This window comes from Lepisma saccharinum, chromosome 20 (assembly GCF_977018435.1).
Source record: "Lepisma saccharinum chromosome 20, izLepSacc3.1, whole genome shotgun sequence".
Taxonomy (NCBI): Eukaryota; Metazoa; Arthropoda; class Insecta; order Zygentoma; family Lepismatidae; genus Lepisma; species Lepisma saccharinum.
In genome coordinates, this window is record NC_139248.1 from 68,059,677 (window position 1) to 68,079,734 (window position 20,058).

The 20,058-nt window shown below is 42.0% G+C and overlaps 1 protein-coding gene and 1 non-coding gene across 6 annotated transcripts in view; one reads left to right on the forward strand and one right to left on the reverse strand.

Moving 5' to 3' along the window:
* The window catches only part of Pde11 (Phosphodiesterase 11), a 492,115-nt gene that overhangs the window by 123,344 nt on the left and 348,713 nt on the right, over positions 1-20,058 (reverse strand). The gene's annotated exons all lie outside the window — the stretch shown is intronic.
* On the forward strand, positions 807-881 carry TRNAI-UAU (transfer RNA isoleucine (anticodon UAU)). The gene has a single exon. It is a non-coding gene; the product is annotated as a tRNA-Ile (tRNA).

Below are 20,058 nucleotides of genomic sequence, written 5' to 3' on the forward strand. Positions count from 1 at the left end.
ACTCTGATGATACCATACGGTATCATCGGAAGAGTAAAGGCTAACCTACCCTAACCAAAGGCACCACAGAACTAATAATGCTGCAGAAGGTTGGAACAACAAAATAAATGGTGGCTTGGAAGACCGCATCCAAAACTTCATGAAGTTCTGGCCTGCCTCAAGAGCCAAGCATGTAACGAACCCGTCTCGTCACAATTTGTACGAGTCGCACCTCTATTTTAGTGACCTTTCTGATAAAAATATGTAATAAGAAATGTATCAATTTAAAAACAGGTTACACCTCTAATTTGGTAAACTAACTTAATATTTAATGTAAGAATATACTTTTAATAGTTTATATTTCTTCCACTTGCTTACGCTAGCGTCGCCGACCCAATATATAGGCGAGAGCGGGGCTAGCATGGCAGTTTGACTCCGTCTGCGGACGAGAGAAGTAGGGCTCTGCCTACGGGCAAGAGGTAAACTCCTCCTAACAGGAGAGAGAAATAGATATCCCACTCCACCTTCTGGTGAGAGAAATTTACTCCACTTTAGTGTGAGAGGACCCACTCCGCTTTCGGGCGAGAGATATTTAGATACTTTTTCCTTTCATAAAACCCCGTCATCTCGACGTTGGGGATGGTAACAGCGAAACCCCGTCTCCTCGATGCTGGGAAATTCGCTTCTTAGAATCTATTGCTTAGTTTTTGGCCTGTTACTCCTACATGTAAACAAAAAGCCGTTTCCAAGGTTACATTAATCTCTCTCTTTTAGATGCTTTGTTTATAAACCCTTTGTGATTGTTTTCTAACAAGAGTACTAGGTGGGCCTCCCCCATGGCGCAGTGGTAGCGTCATTGCCTTATAATCAAGGGGTCCCGGGTTCGATACCCGGTGGAGGCACAAGTGGTTCGGATCCCACTTTAAACTGTAGGTCCAGTCCCGATTAGCCTTACTGTGCATAAAGTGGACTTAAAACACCAACTCAAAGAGTACTAGGTATCATATACAAAGTTGTATGGGTTTCTTTAAGGGTTAAAAGTTTTTATAGTTCAACTACAAAAGGCCGTAATTATATAGAGAGGCCCAAATATGAATATATATCTGTATCTGTGAAACTATAAGTTGGATGTATAAAACTACTGTAAAAGGGTCTAAGTTCCTTTCTTGCTTAAGTTTGTGATGAAATAAACCTTTATATGTTTTAGTTAATTTTGAGTTGTCAATGAACTTAACTGGTCAACTACGGCATAGCCCACTAAGTGCAACATACACCCGAACCCTGAGTAAAATGGAGTCTCATGCCACCGCTGGAGAAAAGGTTAGCATTATGGGTAGACTTGAAACACTTCGCTAACGAAGCTATTGGTCCTCTTCTCTTCTCCCTCGAACAGGACGTTTCAAGCAGAAGACACCAAATCAAGTACATGCGGATGGAACTTAATCTAGAAGGTCAGAAAAGGCAGAAGCGTGACATAAAAATCGACGAGAGAGTTGGAAAGTGTATTCGCACATATGGGAAAACGGGTCACTTCAAAAGGTGGTCTGTTGGCTCTAGCCCAAGTTCAAAAACTTGACTGAACCAAATTCCCAGCCGAAAATAACAATATTTCTCATAATTCTCTTGTAAGAAGTATTGTACGGGGTATTAAGTCACCCTTCAATTTGATAGAAGATTTAAAATGTCATCGCAATTGTCCCTTTCACTTCTCATTGTGTTCATCGCAATTGTTCGGTTACCAAATCCAGCGAATACCAGTTTTCAGTCAGTTCAACATCAAGAAAGGATTACCTTCTTTAATGTAGCGAAAGCCAAAGGCGAGTAAAAAAAGCTGAAGTAAGCAAAAACGGCAAATATAAGAAAAGTAGGCGCTAACCATCAAAGTAGGTATTTGTAGGCACTACCTACAAAAATACATTTTCGGACTACAAACACCATGAAATGTATTTAAACCATTAAAGCCTATGTTGTACCGCAAAAGAATGAAAAAGGCAAACAAGCCAGAATCCGCACCCTGGTGATGATATAATGAAATTCATGAAGGGACATTCGCAAAAAAATATTCCTTGTTAATTATTGCAGTACTTAATTACAACGTATTAGTGCATGTACAGTACTACATTAATGACGCCCAGTAATTCACGTTACCAGTGAGGAAGTACATATAATCTTACACTGCCATCTATCGGCAAGATATGTAAGGAATGATACATCATTATCTATTAAACAGTCCTTTGAGCGCTAAAAACTATGCAAGCAGATTTTCAAAGTGACGTGAAGTTAGAGAATCGAGTCCCATCGCCGCCGTTTTCTGGCTTTCGAGACTGAAGCCAGAAACTTGCTTTCAACTGACTGAATTACTCGTGTTCATCTTCGCGATTAGCCAAAAGTGACAGAGAAGAGAAGCAAAATAAGCCCAAAAAAATCAATCAATGTTACCACTTTATATGAGAAATAGGTGCTACGCTGCATTGTCGTAAAATTCCTAAACTAATCAAGTTGTTAACAGGTATGCGGAAACCGACGTGGCAACATCGCATATTTGCAAGCCGCCTAATTTCGTGCCTACGAGTGTAGCTCCAAGTAGCTTTCCGGACTAAAAATTATTTTGCAATGGTGGTAGAAAATGATTGAGTTGGGAATTTTCAGGTCGCTTTTCTGCCACTTCTGGCTAATCGCAACGACGAGGAGGATTGGTGATGAGATAAAACTGATGAAAGGATAATCATAAACACATACAAACAGCACACACGCCCCACAAAGTCTCGTTAGTCAGCAAAACGTAGTCGAGGGTGTGTTACGTGAAAGTGAGGTTGACATTTGAGTGTTTTAAGGAAAAGCCACCCCTTACACCCCAGGGTGTTCTTCTCTGAAGGCACCCAAATGTCAACCTCTCTCGCATGTTGCAGACTAACGAGGATCTGGCGCCTAGACCTGGATTCCATCTATCACCCATCATCCTCATCGTCGCGATTAGACAAAAGTGGCAGAAAAGCGAAGTAAAATCGATCAATATGACACCCTCTAACACCCCGACAAAAATATTGGAAAACCTACCCCAATGAAATAAAGTGTTTCCCTGTTGTACCGTTCAATCCGGATTTCAAATTATCCGATATCCGTTTTCGATGCAACGGATAATCCTGATATCCGGAAATTTGGATAATCCTGATATCCGGTTAATCCTGATATCCGGGTAATTCGTATAATCCTGATATAAGGGTAATTCGTATAATCCTGATGTCCGGATAATTCGGACAATAATTTGGATAATCCTGATATCGGGATAATTTCGATAATATTGATATCCGGAAAGTTGGATAATCCTGATATCAGGATAATTCGGATAATCCTGATATCCGGATAATCTAAATATCCGCATACAGCTTCACGCCCACTGAGACGCATAAAAACGCGGCAACAGAAGCGTTTCCGGCGTCTGAATGGGCGTTAACCTTCAAGATAACCTGCATACTTCTGGCATGGAAATTCCCGCTTCGGTTCCGCGAGTTTCCCTGTAGTGAGCCTTACACCATTGGATTTCAGTAAGCACACAATTCAGATAATGCGGATAACGTAAAAACCTATATCCGGATAGAAAATTATCCAGATTTGGTAATCCCTAATAAAAATTACATTTTTCCATTTTTTCAATCCATTTTCCAGCGTCTAGAGATATTTCCCTCGGGTTGGCAACACTGGCTGGTAGTCCTTGGCTGTTTACATTCTTGAAAGGATCTGAAGATTTCGGGAAGAAAGCCACACGGCGGGAGCAACACGCATTGCGGACAAGCAAAAGACCACGCCCTCCAGCGACAATCCCTGGCTCTCGTTCGTGATTTGGAAGAACAAATTCCTCTCGGTAGTCTTTAAGAGTCAAGTTGCAAACGGCAACGTTACGTTTCCTCCCCTCCCCCTTCCCTTCGGCTATTTTCTTTTGTCTTAGCTTCTTATTCCAAAAGCACAACTGCGAAAAAGGCAGTCGAGGGGATTGAGGGCTTGAATGACAAAAGCACTTCTCGAATTACTGTCCGGACAAAATAGCTGGAGCTATAGTTTCCAACAAGCAGTGCGCCAAGTAAACTTGTACTTCGCGGAAGGACTGGATCTACACTCTGTATCGGGAATCTGTGGAGCAAAGAGAAGGGGAGAAAGCGAGTGGGCGAACGGCTGATAGTTGCAGCCGCATTTTCCCCTCCATGCACTCACTTCCCTTCTCACGCGTTCAATGGTCGAGCTCTCTCGAGTCACTTCTTGCGCAGAGGACTTGTTTTCGTTCGCTTGCTCCAGAGATTCCCGAGACAAGTGTGGATTTTTATACAGGACATATATCAACACCAACATTAATAATAATAAAGGCATTAATCAATACAATAAAACATAAAAGAATATAAAGTATACATATACATTCATATTAGTAGAAAAAAAAATCATGTGTATTCATTGTTCCGCTGCTAGCTGGGCGTGGCCAGCGGGTGGGCACAAAGAGGTAATGACAGAGAGAGAGAGAGAGAGAGAGAGAGAGAGAGAGAGAGAGAGAGAGAGAGAGAGAGAGAGAGAGAGAGAGAGAGAGAGAGAGAGAGAGAGGAAATAATGAGGGGTAGAAATAAAGAAGTTGATTGAAAGGGCTAGAAAACCAGGAGAAAGAGGCGAGGAGCCAAACGAAGGAAGACAAAAAGATGGGGGGTAAGTAGAAATATAGAAGGTGATGGAGACTCAGAAAAAATGAAATACCAACAGATGGAAAATAAGAAGAAATATAGAAAGAAGTCATGAAACAGAAGAAGAAACAGACAAAGAGAATGAGAAAGATAAAGGTAGAGAAAAAGATGGAGAACAAGAAGAAATATAGAAAGAGACGGAGAACAAGAAGAAATATAGAAAGAGATGGAGAACAAGAAGAAGAAATATAGAATGAGACGGAGAACAAGAAGAAGAAATATAGAAAGAGATGGAGAACAAGAAGAAGAAATATAGAAAGAGATTCAGAACAAGAAGAAGAGATATAGAAAGAGATTCAGAACAAGAAGAAGAAATATAGAATGAGATTAAGAACAAGAAGAAGAAATATAGAAAGAGATGGAGAACAAGAAGAAGAAATATAGAAAGAGATGGAGAACAAGAAGAAGAAATATAGAAAGAGATGGAGAACAAGAAGAAGAAATATAGAAAGAGATGGAGAACAAGAAGAAGAAATATAGAAAGAGATGGAGAACAAGAAGAAGAAATATACCAAGAGATGGAGAACAAGAAGAGGAAATATAGAAGGAGATTAAGAACAAGAAGAAGAAATATAGAAAGAGATTAAGAACAAGAAGAAGAAATATAGAAAGAGATTAAGAACAAGAAGAAGAAATATAGAAAGAGATGGAGAACAAGAACAAGAAATATAGAAAGAGATGGAGAACAAGAAGAAGAAATATAGAAAGAGATGGAGAACAAGAAGAAGAAATATAGAAAGAGATGGAGAACAAGAAGAAGAAATATAGAAAGAGATGGAGAACAAGAAGAAATATAGAAAGAGATGGAGAACAAGAAGAGGAAATATAGAAGGAGATTAAGAACAAGAAGAAGAAATATAGAAAGAGATGGAGAACAAGAAGAAGAAATATAGAAAGAGATGGAGAACAAGAAGAAATATAGAAAGAGATGGAGAACAAGAAGAAGAAATATAGAAAGAGATGGAGAACAGGAAGATGAAATATAGAAGGAGATTAAGAACAAGAAGAAGAAATATAGAAAGAGATGGAGAACAAAAAGAAGAAATATAGAAAGAGATGGAGAACAAGAAGAAATATAGAAAGAGATGGTGATACAGAAAAATAAAGACGGAAAGAGATGGAGGATCAGTAGAAGAAGCAGGAAAAAATACAAAGAGATGAAGAATAAAAAGAAAAACTAAGACAAAGAAATGGAGAATCAATAGAAGAAAAAAAAAGAGATTGAGAATCAGCTGGAAAACATATGTATGAAGAAATGGAGAACTAGAAGAGGAAATAAGAGCACACCAGAAAATGCTTCACCACCCTTGAACGCATCAAACCAAAATTTCATTGCGACACCACTGAGCAAGATCCCTACGTCGCCGTGTCTTAGTGGCCATACCGGGAACCGAGCTCCGTCCTGGAAGATGGGCAAGGGGCCAGGAGCCAAATTGGAGAGGTAGTTCCTCCTCAGGGCCCCTCCTCCAATTAGAAACCCGCCCTTATCGACAAGGACTCCCAGCGCCAAGGACCCTGATTGCAGCAGCCGAGTTATGGCTCTCAAAATGTAACTGCGAAGAAGATTGGAGAAAAGAAGAAGAGATGACCTTCATGAACGAACGTGATTCAAAGTTCGTGTAAAGACAAAATCAAGAGGAAACTTGAGTAAAGGGTACTTTTAAGGGATGAAACTTTCCGTCGCGAATTCAGGGGCAGAATTTTAATAGTTCTCTGGATGTTAGTATAAATGATTTACAATTGAAACGTATAATCTCAACTGGGTGTTACTGTAGACATGATTCCTTACCACATTTTCTTTTTTAATGGTTTACGAGATTTTAAAATCTGAAGGCCTGACAGGGTACGTCATTTCGGGTCCCCTTTTATTTTTCTATTTGTTTTTATATTTCTATTTGTTTTCTTGTCATTTATGGGTTACAATACGTACTATGAACGTGGCTTACTCACTTCTGGTAGAACTTACACGCTTTTGAGATTGTGCTGCCACCTGGAATGCTTCATGGAAACTAATTTACACACTTCTCACACACTGTTATTGAAATTTCTCAACAATTTGAGGAACTTTTCAGAATTAACTTTTAATCATACCTATGCATTATTTCATAATTTCCTGCTGGATTTGGACTTTTCCTCCTTGGACCCAAGGAAAGTTCCCTACAGCCGACTTGATTCTCGACTTCGCCGAAAGTATTTAGTTGTCAACCTCCCTTCCACATAGTACACCCTACATTCTTGCAAGCTAGCGAGGCTCGGCGTCTGGACTCACAGACAGTACAGTTATTTCGCGTCGCATTTCTGCCACTTTTGGCTAATCGCGACGATGACGATGATTGATGATATGATGAAATTGATGAAGGGGCAAAGAATAACCATGCACAGGTCGGGATTCGATTCCGAGACCCTTGTATTCGTAGCGGGCTCTGATAACCACACACACACACACAAGAAGATAAAGAAATGCAAATGAAAACCAGACTAACGTTGAAAGCACGAACGCTGAAACACAGAGTAAAATGAAGATATACAATGGTGAAAGAGTTCTTTCACAACGCAGACAGAAGGACATCCAGTGGTCCTTGGTTACCAACAATCAAGAAGCGTGTACAACAAAGAGCACTGTTTGTTCCAACAGAATAATAGTGGGATGTTAAGTGTCTTATCTCAGAAACGAATTGTTACGTCAAAGCAACAATGGGACGCGCAACAAAGAAACAACGTGTAGCACTTGGCTCGAGAAAAGATTCAGTCTAGCAGGAGAAACAGAGGAACACCGTCCTTGCATTGAAAAAGGGTCGTTCTACTTACGACAAGCTTGTATGGGTTTTCCTGAAACGTGTCTATGCCAGTAGGAGATGACGCACAAGGGAAGGGGGGCATAGTGAACCACGCCCTGCACACATAAAGTACATGTGTCGCTCTCTCGTTCGTGGCACAAGTTTTTAAAGATTCTTCAACAGTTCGGAGAGTTTGAAATCTCAATCTCTCCATTTCTCTACCCTGTATGGGAGATTTCACACCGAGGCGACATGTGTCGTTTGAGGATTTCACCAATCGACTGACTGATTTATTCTACTTCGCTTTTTGTGCCACTAATTTGCGAAGACGGGGATGAGTGATGACGTGATGAAATTGATGAACACTCGTAAACATCCATGCCCAGGCCGGGATTCGAACCTGGGACCCCTGGCGTCGTAGCACGATGTGCTAACCACTTCGCCAATCCAATTGGACGGATCACCAATCGAACGAAGGATACGTCTTGCCGATACGGTATGAAACGTTCCCGTTGATTGGCTCGTTCCCAAGCGATATTTGCCGACCTATATGGAGGAGTGATTTAACACAGCACGCAACGACGCCAGAGGTGCTGGGTTCGAATCCCGTTCTATTCGTGGGTTTCTTTTGTGAGTGAGTGTCCCTTCGTTAATTTCATAACATTACTCATCGGCATCGTCGCGATTAGCCAAAAGCAAAGCGACGATAAATCAAAATGAAAGCAAATGAAGCGATATGTGTGCCTTGTTGCTTCGATCTGAAAGCTTCCTACATCTGAAGTTAGGATGTTTCCAGACCTCACTGGCAATACAAATGGTGAAATTTCTGCTTCCCAGAAAAGTATTATGTGCAGTGGCGGTGATCAGGGGGCCGTCGGAAAGCAGTTGCCCCCCCCCTCCCCCCAGTACAGCATATTCTAGGCTCGGCTATCTGCGAAGCCTGAAACGTCGAGAATAAAATACAGGAGAAAAATCGATCAGAAATTGTAAATAAAATTATTCATATCAGTGAGATGATGATGGTGGTGATTCTGGAGTTGGCAACCTGATTTATTATGAGTTGGCAACCTGATTTATTATGAGTTGGCAACCCGATTTCATGAGAGTTGGCAACCCGATTTCATGAGAGTTGGCAACCCGATTTCATGAGAGTTGGCAACCCGATTTCATGAGAGTTGGCAACCCGATTTCATGAGAGTTGGCAACCCGATTTCATGAGAGTTGGCAACCCGATTTCATGAGAGTTGGCAACCTAACGTCTTACGCGTTGGCAACCTAATGTCTTACGCGTTGGCAACCTGATGTCTTACGAGTTGGCAACCTGATGTCTTACGAGTTGGCAACCTGATGTATTACGAGTTGGCAACCTGATGTATTACGAGTTGGCAACCTGATGTATTACGAGTTGGCAACCTGATTTATTACGAGTTGGCAACCTGATTTATTACGAGTTGGCAACTTGATTACTTATGAGCTGGTAACCAGATTTCCTATGAGTTAGCAACCTAAATTCTTAGTAGTTAGTAAACTTATTTCTTCCTAAGAACACGTGACATAGTGAGATAGTCCACACGTTGGACTCAGTATACGCCACTGATGCCAACTTATTGCCCCCCCCCTTGCCAACTATGGCCTCTTAATACTAATCCTTGTCTACCAAGAAAAAGCAAACTATCCATTCCCTCTCCCAGTTCTAGCACCAAATCACCGCTACTGGTTGTGTGTGTTGCCTAATTCTACGGCGATGAACCAACTTCATTAGATACTTTTCAATAGCAAGTGCTGATATCGCCGTAAAGTTAGGCAACACATGTTACGCGTTAACAGGCAAACAGGTATTTCACTGTTTGTATTGTCGGTGGCTGTACAGGGCAGTCAGCAACTAGGACGAAGATACGTTCACGGATGATCCTGTAGTTTCAGGCGCCAGAACATCGCGAGCCTTCAATGAAACCGATTTCAAACAGCACGGTAATGAAGATATGTTCTTCTTTGAATACGTTTTGAAAAGGGACAGGCGCTACATTTCTCGGGAAACTGTGGAGTAAGGCCGCACATGACGGTACAGAAGGGTAGAAAGCGAGTCAGCAGAGCAAAGCAGTTCGGGTGTTTCCCTCCATGCACTCACTTCCCCTATCACGCGTCCATTGGTCGAGCTCTTACCAGTCACTACTTGCGCAGAGGACTTGTTTTCGTTTCCTTGCTCCACAGATTCCTGGGACATTTTCGCAATGGAGAAGGAAGGCTGTACCTTATTGAAGGAGGGTAGGGTAAAGTTCCCCGTGCACATTGCACCGAGCAATAAAGGTTCATACGGGGATGTGGAGGTAGGGCCCCACACATTCTCGATCTCGGCTAATTTCTGTCCACTTTATGCACAGAAAGGCTAATCGGGACTGGACCTACAGTTTAAAGTGGAAACCGAACAAGTGTGCCATGTGCTTCCACCGGGTATCGAACCCGGGACCCCTTGATTACAAGGCAACAACGCTACCACTGAGCTATCGGAGAGGCCGTAATTTTGGTTTGAGCTTCTAAGTGTACTTTATACACAAACACGCTAATTGGGACCGGACCTACAGTTTAAAGTGCGCTCCTCCGCAGGTTACCGGGCATTTTTGGAGATGATGTGATCAGCACCACACTTCGGCCACCTTTTCTCCAGGTGAAGGGGTTGGGTGAACGCCAGAGCCAATCACAAGGCAGGAAAAATATCCCGACCTACGCCGAGCACCGAACCCGGGTCTCCCGCGTGGCAGTCAGACGCCATACCGCGGCTATAGTACTACTTGAATGTGCTAAGTGATTGATTTGTTTTTCTTACTTCGCATTTTACTACTTTTGGCTGATGGCGAAGATGAGGATGAGTGATGATAATATGAAACTGATGAAGGGACACTCAGCAGGAACACCCATGCCGGGATTCGAACCCGTGACCTCTTGGCTTCGTAGCGCTCTGTGTTAACCATTCCGCCACAGAGGCCGGCTTGAGTGTTAGAAAATGCAAAAGTTCAACTTCTTTTGTGCCAGACTTTGACGTCATTCTTGATACCGCTGAAAGATCCCATCCAACCCTAATGTCCTATCATTCCTAAGTAAGTGACACGCGATGCATCAGCCTGTCAACCCGCCACCATGATCACCAATGGCACATCTGCAGGAGAAAAATAGGGTTGAAATTTCTGAGCTGGAGGTCGGGGGAAGGGAGGGGGTGGATTCTAGAATATAGAGAAGGGAAAGAACCTGCAAAGGGTGGATATTTGTTCCCTGATAACACATCTTCACATATTATGCAAGGAGAGATTCCCCCCCACAAGGGGAACGACCCAAATATAACCTCGTGGGAGAAATTGCAGAGACTTGCTCAACGACCTGCTTTACACACAGAAGACTCAGGTTTTCATAAAAAATGAAGATATCTAAACATGTTATCAGAAAACGCAGTGTTGCAAACAGTGAAAATTTCTCACCATATTTTATACATTGCTATTTTCTAAAAAATAATTTTATGAGAACGATTTTAACATTACATACCTACACTGCTGGGACCAGTATGAAATACTTTGCAGTAAGTTTTAGTGCTAATGGTAACTTCTGAAATCAGGTTTTAAAAAGTGATGTAGTTTGAAGGACTTGCAGATTTCCGTGGCGGCACAACGCGCTACGACGCCAAAGATACCAATTTCATCATATTATCACTCATCTTCATCGTCGCGATTAGCCAAAAGTGACAGAAAAGCGACGTAAAATAACCTGAGTCAATCAATCAGTAGTACTTGTCCAGGTGAAACGGTGTTTCGGTACCACTTGTCCACATGGAGAGACACTCCGGTCCTGTCCCGGTTTTCAACAATGAATTCCCTGTCCCGAAAGATACTTTCTGGACGCCAATTTATCCCGGTTTTGGTTTTTCTCTTTAAGCACTTTAAGTGAGAACATTTTTCCATTCAATCTCTTTTTCCTCATACAATGCGAAGTTGGCAACACTGCTTCATTGTTGGAACTTAAAGCTACAGTGACGGTACAATTCTTGGTTGTATTTTCTTTCAGCTCCGTAATAAAATAAGCGAGTGTTTATTGTCAACGACAGAAGGGCCTACAAGCACTAGCGTACGCAGTTTTTCTCTCTTTTTTTATAAGCTGGAACAAACAGCTCTAAAAAGTATTCAACTGAGTGGCCACCAAAGGTGGTTGCAACAGGACACCCCTTTTGGTGTTAACGCTAAATTGGTGTTGTTTAACACCATGTCTGGTGTCCTTTTACACCATCTGCCATCACACAACACCGTATGGAGGCCTTCAACATCGATTAAGTGTTGCGCTACACCAATTACGGTGTTGGCAAGACAGTTGCATATTTTATAGTGTATAGGATTATTTTACATAGCTGCAGTAGGGGATGGATACACTATAAAATATTTCGCAATTACTATTTTAAACTTTTAAAACTTGTTGAAAGGCAAAATTGGTAATCGATGGTCCAGTAGCGGCGATGGGCGTCAAAACTTGAGGGTGTAAGGGCACTACTGTTTCTTCGTAGACAAGGATAACATAAACTCAATATGCTGACCAAGGCAGAAATTTATTTTATTATAAAACATAAACTAAACGTAACGTTTCAACCTTCTAGCAAGGTCTTCTTCAGACTCTGCACCAAGTACAAATATAACAAGGTACAAAACAGGACGATATATATACACAAACGTTACTCCCCTCCAGACTATTAGAAAGTTGTTCTGGAACATTCTAGCAGGTGGTGTGGTGAAGAAGACACAATGAACTGGAATGGGGGACTGAAGTTAAACAAAGAATGGAAGAAGGTGTTAGAAAGAGTGGAAAGGACAAGAGATAAAGAGGAGAGAAGAAGGAAGAAGAATGAAGGATAAAGAGTCCAACCACATTCTAGATGGAAGTAAATATCTTCAGCCTTTTAGGTGAAAGTACAGTTGACAAGGGAAAGCCACCTGCTAGAATGTTCCAGAACAACTTTCTAATAGTCTGGAGGGGAGTAATGTTTGTGTATATATATCATCCTGTTTTGTACCTTGTTACATTTGTACTTGGTGCAGAGTCTGAAGAAGACCTTGCTGGAAGGTTGAAACGTTACGTTTAGTTTATGTTTTATAATAAAATAAGTTACTGCCTTGGTCAGCATATTGAGTTTTTCATGTCATGGAAACAAGGCTTAATGGTGTTATAACAAGGCTAAGCATTAAGAGGCCATAGTGCGGGGCCAAAAGTGGCGAAAAGTTTGGGGGGGGGGCAACTGCCTACCACGCTCCCACTGCTAGTCATTTTCAAGGGAATTTCCAGTTCTTTACATAGTGGAAACGTCATCGCCTTGTAATCAAGGGCTCCCGGGTTCGATACCCGGAGGAGGCACGTTGCGCAGTGGATCGGATCCCACTTTAAACTGTGTACCTAGTCCCGATTAGCCTATCTGTGCATGAAGTGGACCTAAAGCAACAATTGAATCAATCGACTGTTTTCATTTGAAAATTTTGATCTTCTCAAAATTTCTGAAGGGGCTGTAGCCCCATTAGCTCTCCCTTTCGTATGCCTGGAAGTGTGGCAAACTATTATTATGAAATGGATTGGAGGGAAATTGACAGCACAGTAAGTAACGAAACGAATTGCAAGTATTTTTTCTGCATGGGTGAATATATCTTCAGGCATGAGAATATTGCATCCGTAGGGACAATTCTAAAACATTGGCTGGCAACACTGCAAAGCTGGGGAACAAGTCCTATGAGAGACTTTAAGGGAAATAGTGGCATGTATATGGAATGAAGCTCCTTGCTTTCCCAACATAGATATGCTGAATCCGCTGTTACAAGGGGAAAGAACGAAGTTTCCTGTGGCACGAGACGGGAATAAAACATGACGTAGGGAGTCACAGGATGTGTTAAGCTTCGTTGAAGTCTGGCGTTATATGTACATCGCCATGATCACATACCTTTTAAACATGGGGTACAGCGAGTTTACACACCATTGCTAATTTAGAAGAAAAGGAATCCTAAATTATATTTCACAGCACCGCACCAGAGCCGAAGTTTCTTATTTTTCTACTTTGTGTTGAGAAAGGTTAAGCGGGACTGGACCTACAGTTTAACATAGATTTATTAGGTCAGTCTAGTTCGCTGCACTCTTTGACACTAGGTGTAGTGCAGGTGTATTCCGGTGCCATGCTGGTGCAAGGAAATGGCGTTCAGCCAAGTAGGCGAATAGCGGTGTTCAAGTTCGAAAGACTCAACAAAAACCTCTCTGCTTCTTTAAACATTCATTTCATTCGTTAGCACGCACCATGCGTAACTCACGCTTTAGACGAAAGCATTTTCCTTAGCATTTTTCTTAACATTTACGCCATGACCAAAAAGCTACCGTGTAAAGTAAGAAATGTTATGGAATTTCTCAAGGATAGGTTCGGTCCGTAGCATTTTTCGTAGCGTAACCAATCAGAAGTGACCTCATGGTCACGAGTGCAGTTGTAATGGCGGCCGCGTGAGATGTAAACAACGTATCACCTCACGTTTTTAAAACACGATAACTATTCAACCGAGAGGAATAAGGATTCCTGTTCAATGGTTTTAGGTACAAAAGCAATGGCACTGCTTAAATACATATTTTACAACGTTTACTGTACACGTATGGAAGAATATTTTAGTTGTTTCAAATGTAAACACCGTGAACTCAGTATGTGTTATACAATCGCAAAGGCTAACCAAAAAGTTACAGGAAATGCTTCCGTGTAAAGTACTATCTCCTGTGAGATATTTGGAAGCATTTACATAGCATTTATGCTAGCAAAAATGCTAAGGAAATGCTTTCGTCTAAAGCCGGTCATAGACGCGCGAGTACAGAGAGCGTCAAAAAGTGCAGCGAATTAGATGGAGATATTGATTTAGTTTATTTTACTTCGCTTCTCTGCCACTTCTGGCTAATCGCGACGATGAGGATGAATGGTGATGAGACGAAATGGATGAAGGGACAATCACACGCACATTGAGACTTCACAACATGAGCACAACAGAGGACTATACTGGCTGAGAGTCAAAACGCCAGAGCCTCTCCGATGGCGCAGTGTTAGCGTCGTCGCCTTGTAATCAACGGGTCCCGGGTTCGATACCTGGTGGAGGCACATAGTAGTTCGGATCCCACTTTAAACTGTAGGTCCAGCGTTCTCTTTCTCTCTCCCTCATTTCGTTTCTTCTTTCTTTCTCTCTCTATGGAATAGAAAGAAAAAGAGGAAGAAAAATAGAAGAGGTTTCCTTTCTTTTTACTTCTCTTCCTCTTTTTCTTTCTCTTCCCCTATTATCTCTTCTTCTTTACTTTCATGGAAAGAAGGAACTCCTCTCTCTCTCTCTCTCTCTCTCTCTCTCTCTCTCTCTCTCTCTCTCTCTCTCCATTTTTCTTTCTATCTTTCTTTCCTTCAAGAGAAAGAATGAAGGAAAGAGAGAAAGAAACAGAGGAAGAAGGGTCTCTCTCTCTCTCTTAGAGAGAGAGAAGGAGAGAGAGGGAGAGACAGGGAGAGAGACGGAGAGGAGAGAAGGAAGGAAAGAAAGAAATAAAGGAAAGAGGGAAAAGAAAGAAAAAGGGGAAAAGAAAGAAGGAATAAACAAAGAAAGAAAGATCTTTTCGTAGAGAGAGAGATAGAGGTTTTTTCTTTCTTTCTTTTTCTTTCTTTCTTTCTTTCTTTCCTTTTCCTCTTTGTCTTTCTTTCTCTTTCTCGAAGAAGAAGAAATCGGGGAGGAGAGAGAGAAAAATTTATTTCCTTCTTTCTTCCACTTTGTTTATTTCTTTCTCTCTCTCTAGTCCTTTTTCTATCTTTCTTTTCTTCTTTCTCTCTTTCTCTCTCTCTCTCTCTCACTCTCACCTTGATCTTTTTATTTCATTCTTTCTCCCTTCTTCTTTCTCTTAGTCTTACTGTGCATAAAGTGGACTTAAAACACCAAATAAATAAATCAATCAATCCAAACGCCAGAGCCTCGCTAGCCTACAAAACGCGATCCATGGTGTTCTATGTGCAAGGAAGGTTGACATTTGGCTGTGCTCGGAATGGGTCACCCCTTACACTCTTGTTCAAAATAGAATCTGAATGTGCCTTTACCGGAGATCAATCCCGGTGTTATTGTTAAAGTGGCGCTGGCCCAATCGGTATGGTGCACGGCTGCCACGCGGGAGACCCGAGTTCGATTCCGGGAATGGATCTTATGAAGTGAGAATTGTTCAATCAATGTTCCTGGAGAGCGTCAATGTGGTTCACCCAGCGTCTACTAATTGGGTACCTGGGAGAAAGGTAGAAAGGTAGCCAGAGCGTGGTGCTCATACCATCACCTCAAAAAAAAAAAAAAAAAATGGCCGCGGTTGAGCGTGTAGGGTCCTCCGCATGCATAATATGATTTGCATGTATTTTACGTATCTTTTCTGTCAATGTTGGGTGATCGCGACGATGGTAATGAATGCTGATGAGGTGAGATGGACGAAGGGACCAGTGTTGCCAAACCTGATAAAAGAGCTACATTTCACCTTAAATTCAGCTAAAGTTGACTTTCAAGGAGCTAGATTTACGAAGGCTGGATAAATTACCTCCCATGATAATTTTAGTTGTCAAGGGGGTGGGGGCGATGCTATTACCAGTAACTTTAAAGTGATGGCAATCTATTCTTAGTTTTAACCATGTAGATCTGACGGCATCACCCATCTCAATAATCCACCGATGGTTGTATGAATCGAAAATAAGGAATTATGGGATAACAATATTGTCATCTTCACCAACCAAGGTGCTATATGAAAGTAGCTGGGGAGGTGAGAGGGGGTGGGGCAATGGAGCCAACATAATAATATCACGTCACGTGCAAAATGTATACGCATGGCAAAAGTTGGTCTATGTGGGCCGAGGCTAGTGATGGCATCACAATGGGGCAGGTGCCACAGTTCAGAGCCAAACCAGTGCACGAAAGAGCCAGAACTGGCCCCAAAAGAACTGAGTTGGCAAAAGTGGAAGGGACAACAAACCCGGAGGGGAGGGGTCCTATAGTGGTTCAGATCAGACTTTAAACTGTAGGTCCAGTTTAAATCAATCGACAAGGACTGAGTCAAAAGGAATCTTTGTTTCCTCTGGCCAATATCATTGAATTAATTTGGTAAGTGCTGATTTTCATTGGCATGTTCCATTTCGGACACCAACAAATTCCAGTCTATCAGAATATTTCCACTTCAATATACAGTGCGTTCAATTTAAAATTGTACCGCACTCCGCACATTGACCAATACCTAACGGTTTGCATTAATCTGTTTGTAATAGTAACACATACATCATTTCCAACACTTATTGTAGTCACGGTATGTATTTTCCTACATTAATACTTACTCTCGTGATTGTTTTCCAGTGGGTACAATTTTTAATTGAACGCACTGTATTTGTTAATGGAAATTGCTGTACAAATTAAATTGATCGCGGTGCCCGTCCGTCAACCTCCAAATTTAGAGGTCGCTGGTGAACCCCGAACGAAATGCCATCTTTCCAGGTGGTTGCCAGCTCGGGCTGCAAGTCACAAACATCAGGAGAACCTCTTACGGCCCTGTATAATTGACACCAGAACTCTGTACTGGCGTTGGAGAAACATTGCTGTAGATGGCGCTTTTAAAAGAAGCTCAATAAAACATGAGTTTAAATCGTGTCAGCTGGTTACAAAGATACAGGCTTGTACAGTAGACAGGTTAATATGAAGGAAATATGAGGGGAGAACAGAATTTAGAGAACAAAACGAATAAAAAGCACAGTCGAGAACTTTCAGCGCCTAACTCGCTTAGCTACTTATGATCAGGGTTGTTAAAGGTACAGGAATTTTAAATTAATTCCGGCCTAGGAGAGAAAATCAGCAAGTGTAAATGGGTTCTGGACCGTACAGAACTTTTTAATCTGTAAAGTAATTTCAATTCGGTCCAGGAACCTTTTTTCCGGCTGAATTTAAATACGGTCCAGAACCTTTTTCCACAATCAATTTAAATTCGGTCCAGCAAACTTTTTTTCCAGCTCAAATTAAATACGATTTAAGAACCTTTTTCCAGCTCAATTTAAATTCGATCCAGCAAACTTTTTCCAGGATCAATTTAAATTCGGTCCAGCAAACTTTTTCAGAATCAAATTAAATTCGGTCCAGCAAACTATTTTCCAGAATCAATTTAAATTCGGTCCAGCAAACTTTTTCAGAATCAAATTAAATTCGGTCCAGCAAACTATTTTCCAGAATCAATTTAAATACGGTATAGCAAACTTTTCCAGCTCAATTTAAATACTTTGCAGGAACATTTTTTCCAGAATAAATTAAATTCGGTCCAGCAAACATTTTTCCAGAATAAATTAAATTCGGTCCAGCAAACATTTTTCCAGAATAAATTTAAATTCGGTCCAGCAAACTTTTTTCCGGATGAATTTAAATTAGGTCCAGGAATATTTTTGCTGCATCAATATAAATACGGTCCAGGAACCTTTTTTCAGGATCAAAAATACGGAACTTGGACCGAAGTTAAATTGTGATTGAAAAAGGTTTCCGGTCCTGCAGCGAATCCCAATAGAACCCATTAGAATTTATGGGTTACTAGACCTTTTAACAACGCTGCTTATGATGATTGGCAGTTCCAAAAGCTCCGAAGAAGTTAGTCATTGAAACGAACATTCTGTCGTGAGAACAGCTTACTCATAGAATGCGTATAGCACGGTAGTTTAATTTTTACACATTACAAAGTGGTTCGGATCCCACGTTAAAGGAGAGATGCACTTCTCGATTAGCCTCTATCTGGATAAAGTGGACTTAAAAAAATAAGACAAACTAACCACAACCCAATCTCATCACCATTCATCCCCATCGTTGCGATTAACCAAAAGTGTCAAAAGAGCAACGTACAAGGTAACCAAAAATGTTCTTGCCGTTTTTGACGTCCCTTTAATCATGCGCTCACAGAGAGGAAACGAAATGACGCACGTGCCTGCCAAGCGATCGGGAGTTAGTCTGACCATCGACTGTCAGTAATACAGGCACGTTGCGCACACACAGCAGTCATAGCTCGTCCAGTGTCGAAGAGAATGGAGGTATCGAAGCAGCTTATTCGCGTGTGTTTGGTGTATGACTTTAAAGTGCGCCTGTCAGCTTCTGCATCAAGTCGCCTCATTTGCCAGGCATTTGGGGAGAATGCCGCGAACGAACGCACTGCCAGGCATTGGTTCCAGAAATTCCGTTCGGGAGATGTGAGTCTTTCGGATTAACCTCGCAGCGGACGACCACATGTGTTGGATGACGAGGCCCTGAAAGCAGCCATCGAGGAGGACAGTCGTTTAACGTGTGATGAACTTGGAGAAAGGTTCCATGTTTCCGCTGAAACAGTCAGACTGCACCTGCATGGGGTAGGGAAGTCATACAAGTTAAGCAAGAGGACACCCCACACATTGTCGGCAGCCAACAAGGAACAACGAGTGACAGTCTGTTTGTACTTGCTCCTCGGCACCTGAACACACCCATATTTGATCGCTTGCTCACTGATGACGAAAAGTGGGTCCTCTATGATACTCCCAAGCATACCAGACATTGGTTGTCGCCACGTGAACCTGTTCCTCACACCTCAAGACCACCTCTGCACCCACGAAAGGTTATGCTCTCTGTATGGTGGAATTGTCGGCAAGCAGTGCATTACGAGCTCCGTACACCTGGTCATACCACCACTGCTGACATCTACTCTCAGCAGTTGCCAAGGGGGCACCGTGCCCTGCTTCAGAAGAAGCTGGCATTGGTGAATCGCAAGGGTGTGCTGCTAATGCATGACAATGCCAAGCCACATGTGGCAAAGAGGACCCAGAAGACCCTTCAGCAACTTGGCTGGGAGACACTGTGCCATCCACCATATTCACCGGACCTTGCACCAACATATTACCACCTCTTTCATTACCTCGACAATCACCTCCGTGGAAGATCCTTCGCAAATGAGGGAGACCTGCGGAAAGCACTCACGGACTTCTTTGCATCCAAGCCCGCCGAGTTTTATCACCAGGGTATTTTGAAGCTGCAGGAACGTTGGCAAAAGGTGTTGGATGGAGATTACTTCAAAACCTAAATGTACGTACCATCCACTGTATTGCTCTTTGTTTATAACTGCTCTAGAACGGCAAGAACTTTTTTGGTTACCTTGTACAATAACCGGATGTAACAGGATGTAAAACACAAGACTTCCAATGAATAAAGGAAAACTTACTTTCCGATCCTACCACGAGACTTGAATTTCTGAAGAATTCATTCTTTTCTGTTTTTCCACTGCCGGAAGGTACCAGTAAGCTACCTTCCTTTTGGGGCGCAAAAAGCAACAAACATTTCTTAATCTTGGAAGAAGACCTACAAAGCAGCCTGCATTCCCAAGAAACTCTGTCATTGTGGTCCAGTCCTTTCGGCACGACAGGACAAAAATACCGCAAAGGGGTGAGGTCACGACGGGAACTTATCGCTGGAGCTCCGGAAACGCTGGAGGAGACAAAAATCACGACTCGCCGACGGTTACACAGTCTAAGATTAAAAAAAGCTTTTATGGTAGAC